Genomic DNA, 6447 nt, shown 5'->3' with positions numbered 1-6447 from the left:
GCTCCCAAGCCTCTTTTATTAACCACTAGTATGTTGTACTGCCACAGTTTGCTTGCTTATAAAGTCTCTTCATTAAATTACCAAGAGTATCTCAGTTAGTTATTGCTGCATAACAATCACCAAGTCCTAGTGACATGTAACAACAAGCATTCATTTCCCTCATAGTTCAGGTTCCTTGGGGATCTTTGCTGATCTCAACTGGACCTGCTCATATGTGTCTGCACATTGTTTGAGGGTGGGTTGATCTAGGCTGGGTTCAGCTGAGCGGCTTTTGCTCCCAGTTTTAAGTCCTCAGTCCAACTGGGTGACTTTTTCTCCATGTTTCTCTGGCTCTTCGTGGGCCAGTGATCTATCCAGGATACTTCTCACAAAGATGGTGGAGGTAGAAGAGGACAAGCCATACACTTCAAGTCCTTGTTTGCCTTACATCTGTTAATATCCTGTTGGTTGAAATAAGTCACACGGCTGAACCCCAAGTCAACGGATGAGGAAGGGCGTTTAGTGTGTACACCTAACTGCAAAGTTAGACGACAAAGGGCATAAATAGAGAAACATATTTAGAATTTGGGCCCATAATTCAATTAACTACAGACTAGTGCTTAATTTTTTATTGTAAAGTTGCTTCAGGAATTGGCCGAACATATGTGTCAAGGTATTAATTTTTTTCTAGGATTTATATTTAAGAAACCAATCAGAGAAGTGATTTGGAACACACAGCTTTATTCAAACCAGCCAACAATTGGAAATAACCTGTGCTTAAAATGAGTAATTAAGTTAATTATGACACATTTACATGGTGAGATATTTTATAGTTATTATAAATTTAACATTTTGGAAAATATTAGAAAGGGTAAATATTAGAAAGGGACATTAAGTTGAATGGAAAAATGCAGAATTTAAAATTGCAAAGGTAATATGATCATTCAACATACAAACACACACACATACACACAACATATTCATACATACATTCCAAAATGAAGTAGACAAAAATAACAGTGGCTGTCTCTAAAACATGCAATTAAGATTTATTTTATTTTAATTTTTTGCTGTAAACTATTTTTTAATGCCAAAATTTCTGTAATGAACAAACATGACTATTTGTGAATGTACCACACAAGATGTGCTACTTGAAAATAATCTGTCAAAAAATGCTAAACATAACTAAGCATCAGAAAAATGCAAATTAAAACCACAATGAGATATCATCTTACACTAGCCAGAATGACTATTATTAAAAAGTCAAACAATAACAGATGTTGGTAAGAATGTGGAGAAAAAGGAACACTTATACACTGTTTCATGGGAGTGTAAATTAATACAACCTCTATGAAAAATTGTAGAGATTTCTCAAAGAACTTAAAGTAGAACTACCATTAAATGCAGCAATCCCACTGCTGAGTATCTACCCAAAAGAAAATAGATCATTACACCAAAGATACCTGCACTCATATGTTTATTGCAGCACTATTCACAAAAGCAAAGGTTTGGAATCAACTTATGTCCATCAGTGGATGAATGGATAAAAAAGTTGACTATATGTATACATGAAGTACTATTCAGCCACAAAAAATAATTAAATTGTGTCTTTTGCCACAGCATGAATGGAACTAACTATCTTAACTGAAAAAATGCAGAAACAGGAAGTCAAATACCATATGTTCTCAATTGTATATGGAAGCTAAATAATGTGGACATAGAGTGTGAAATAACAGACACTGGAGATTTGGAAAAGTGGAAAGGTGGGAAGGGGGAAAGGGATAAAAAATTACATGGATACAATGTATATAATTTGAGTGATGGGTACACAAAAAACCCAGACTTCACAACTGTGCAGTATATCCATGTAACAAAACAGCACTTATATCCCTTACATTCATACAAATATAAAATAAAATCAAACAATCCATCAAATACACACTAATTGTGAGTTGTCTGAAAAGTATTTTCTATAGAGAAAAGTAAAGTCACCAGGAAAGATTTATGAAACAGGAAGAGAAAAAAAATGACATTTTATTGTGGTATAAACCAGGCGTTCAAAATAACCAAGTATCTTGTGACACATATAAATGATTCCAATTTATAATTTTATAAATGCCAGGATATAGCACATACATAAATAATTTTGATTACATGGCACAATTATACATGCAGATTTGGAAGTCTGAAATTGATCAATATCATCTGGATAAACAATACGCCCATAATGTAGCATAATGGATTTTTTAAATGCAGCATAAATCTGCTTAAAATGTATCTATACTGCCCAACATCAAGACACATTAAAAACTGCCACCAGTTCCTGGACTGTGACTTTATGTCAGCACCTCAAAAATTCAGCCAGTGTAGAATCTTAACAGAGCAATGACCTTGCTATGGTGCGGAAGACAGACTCCTAGGCTCGTGTTCAAGTACACATCTATTCAAGTTGAATGAGTGACATTTTTTCTTTTTCAAACAGGAAAGAAGATGCAAATATTCAGCCAGACTTTTTTCTCCCCAAGTGTAGAATCAACTAATGACAAAAATATAAAAAGCATGGATGGGTGAAGGGAAGTCTCTTTTTAAGCCAAGGCAGACAGGTGAAATGGCTGATGGACAGATGTTGGATTGTCAATTAACCAGAGGCATTCATTCTTAGCAATTCTAAGCCTTTGTCTCTATGGAAAGTGAAACTGCTTTTTGAGGCCAAAGCAAATAAATTGGATGGGTTAATCCTTGAATTGGAGGCTCAGGAAATAAAGAAGTCAATAAAGGAGGGTTTGAGGTGCATTGTTATTAGCACCCCCAACACTCTTTTTAAAGCAAACTTGGAATTTTGTTGAATTATTCACCACTACTGCTGTTCTGCTTCCAGCATCTTAAAATCAATAGCAAACAGCATATATAGAAGCTAAAAGATACTTTTCTATTATAAAGATGTGGGGTACAATTCAAGTTTAGGTATACAAACGTTGATTATGAAGGTACCCTTGTAGATGAGGTATGCCCCTCCCTCCCCTAGCAGTTTCCCTCAGCTGCCAATCCCAACCCCTTCCCCTGACAGTTTCCCACTACTGCCAATTGTTTTCTTATAGTATTATAATTGTTCGTCTGCTTATGAGCGAGAACATATAGTACTCTGTTCTTTGTTTCTGTGATAGATCACTGAGTATGATCGACTCTAAATCCATCCAAGTTGCTACAAAGTCCATATGTTTGTCCTTCTTTATGACTGCATAATATTTCATTGTGTATATGTACCACATTTTTTAAATTAATCCAGTCCAGCTTCGATGGGTAACATGGTTGTTTCCATGTTTTTGCTATTGTGAATAGAGCTGCAACAAACATACGTGTGCAGTTATCTTTTTTGCAGAATGATTTGAGTTCCTCTGGATATATTCTCAATAGGGGAATTGCTGGGTCACATGGAAGGTCAATTTCTAGTTTAAAAGATACTTTCAAATCATTCATCCATGTATTCATCTGTGCATATATATATATATATTTATATATATATATGCCAAAAAATGTATGCACATTTTAAGTATGACATTCACTCAAAAGATGGTGTTAATCAAATGAATGCTAGCATTATTATGTGACAGGCAGGACAGTCAAAGAAAATGGCAGAAGCACGGTTGAGCAAAGGTCGTACTATACGTTGCTACCCTAATTCAATTCAACTTTGAAAAGTAATACTCTGTGTGTGTGTGTGTGTGTGTGTGTGTGTGTGTGTGTGTGTATGAGAGGGAACTCCCCCAAAGAAACCAAAATGATCTTTTAGAGGGTAGGTCCCTTGTAGTACAGTTGGAATTTCTTTATCTGGAACAAATGTCAACCCAAGTTTTTATCTGGAAGTTTTTAAAAGGTTGCATCATGATCTGTGAAAGAAAAGTCCAAAGTTGTGGCAAATAGCTGATTGGTTTTACCATGACAATGCACCTGCCTACACCATGCCGAATGTTTAGTGGTTTTTTTTTACCAAAACTGGCATGACCCCCGTGCCTCACCCTTTCTATTCACCTGATGTTACCCTGAGCAACTTTATTTTGTTTGTTTCCCTAATGAAAAAAGTTCTCAAAGAAAAATGTTCTGCTGATGTGGAAGAAGTGAAACAAAAAACTACAGAAACACTAAAAGACATCAAAATTAACATGCTCAAAAATAACTTTTTTGAGCAGTAGAAAAAAGCATCTCAATAGGTGTATTGCATCAAATGGAGGGTACTTTGAAAGTACTAAAGTTTAAACATGTAAGAATAAGTGCACCATTTTTATAAATTCGGTTTTGTTGGAGTTCCTCCTGAAGCATATATATGTCACACACCTATTATGCTTCTGACCCAGATGAAAGAAACTCATTTTATGTTTCATATGCTACTTAGTTTTAAAATTCTCAAATTCTCACTAAAAATGAGGTTTATAAGACTAATTCAAGAACAGATTTTTTAAAAAGCAGAACAAAAGTATCAGCAGAACCAGACAGCTCAAAGATTCTGCACCAATGTATTAAGTACATTCAATTCAATTCAGTTTATGGAAATAAAGTTGAAAGAGCCCTTAAATAACAATATCCCATCTTTAATCCAGTATTTGTCGAGGCATGCCATCTTATAAATATTTGACTCTGTAATTGGTGGTTGGGAAGGCAGGAAGGTGGGGGTGGATCTTTGATGCATGTTTCCTGAATTGAGTGAATGAACAAAAGAATAACTGAAGGAATAAAATACTGTCGATAAAACCAGGTTTTCTTAAGAAAGGGTCCAGACACATGATAAACCATGATGTGGAAGTGATCTAATAATAGCAAACAACAACAAACATTTAATGAGTTCTTATTATGTGCTAAGCATCCTTCTAAGTTGCTTAACTTGTTCCATTTTCACACAATAACTCTATATACGACTTTTACCACATCCATATTTTTTGTTGAAAAACTAACCCATGGAACGAGGAAGGTCATAAAGTTAAGTGTGGCAATCAGAGTTCAAAATCATACAGACTGTTGCCACAGTGTCTAGTCTTACCATTATCCTCTGCTTCCTCTCATTATCTCAGGTAAGTCTTACAATAATTATATGAAGTAAAATTTAACAGAAAAGAAAAATAAAGCTCAGAGAAGGGATAAAGGTGGGATTTGATCCCAAGACTGAATCAAGTCTTACCTCTCTTTAGTAAGGCTATCTTTGTACTCCAAGTTATTATCCTTTATGGAACTTTTGGTAGTTAATCTGAAAATTATCCCAGAACTTTGTACAAGAGATCATTGTCACTCCAGGTACCCTTTGTGTTCTCCATGCTAGAAATCCACAATATACCACAATTCATCTAGAACCATGGACAGCACCCAGGCTTTAGACATGTCTTCTCCAGGATTTGGGGGTAAGGTGTGGACATTCTTTCCATCATGAATCAAACCAGCAATTACATACCAGGTTTTGCTGATGAGAAAACAAGTTGGTCCACCTGGAGACTTATACTGAAGTAACCACCTTACAACATGAACCATGGAATTCTTGATGTTGGCTGGGTTTGTCAATCCCACCACCAGACACCACCTAGACAATCATCAGTTGTTTCTAAATAACTGGGTATTTTAGTTTCCTGAAGATTAAATTGAAGTGTAAACTGAGTATACAATGCTGGTCTCTCAAATAGTCATGTCATCGATGCCATAATTTCTCTACCATGAAGAATCTTAGTCTAGGAAACCTTTTCAAAATGCGCAAGTGCCTGAGAGATGTAGTATATTTAATTATTTATTCAATATTTCTTCATAAAGTATGGTATAGGTCAACATGAACCCATGCTCTTCATATAGTTGAGGAGAAACAGAAAGGACTCAGAGGAACCCATATTTTGTGCTTTACAATTTGACCTAGGGATAGCCCTGGATAGGCACCCAGAGAATACTTTGACATTCATTAATTTTTTCATCGAAAATTAATTATTTATTGGGCTTTGGTGAGGTGTCTCTGAAAGTCACTCTTCCATCTTTATTCTAATAATATTATAAATATCCTTAATAGGAGCTATCTTGTGATTTCCTATTGCTATTTGCCCTCTTTCCTTTTTTGAATGTGAGCTGTTTGGCGTAGGGACTATGTATCTTTTCTCATCCTTCAAGCACCTAGAACCGTTTCTGGCATATGCAAAATTAATATAAAAAAATAATTAAGTTCTATTGATGAATCAAATTATTAGTGATTGCATCTGGTGTTTTTTTCATTTATTCATACATTCATCTGTGTGTCTGTATGTATGCCTTCCCATCAGTTAATCAAAACATCCATCGATCTACCCACCCACTCACCCATTCTTCTCTCTGATCTCACCCCTTAAAAATTTGGACACAGCAGTCTGACAAATTCACCAAAAGAGATGACAGTTGGAAAAGATTGCTTACCCACTTGATTTCCTGTTCTAATTTTCCTTCATCTACCATCTCTCCCCTGTTCTATCA

The sequence above is a fragment of the Carlito syrichta genome, unplaced genomic scaffold (genome assembly GCF_000164805.1).
Source record: "Carlito syrichta isolate Samal-C Ts95f unplaced genomic scaffold, Tarsius_syrichta-2.0.1 Scaffold314745, whole genome shotgun sequence".
Lineage (NCBI taxonomy): Eukaryota > Metazoa > Chordata > Mammalia > Primates > Tarsiidae > Carlito > Carlito syrichta.
This window is presented reverse-complemented; position numbering follows the sequence as displayed.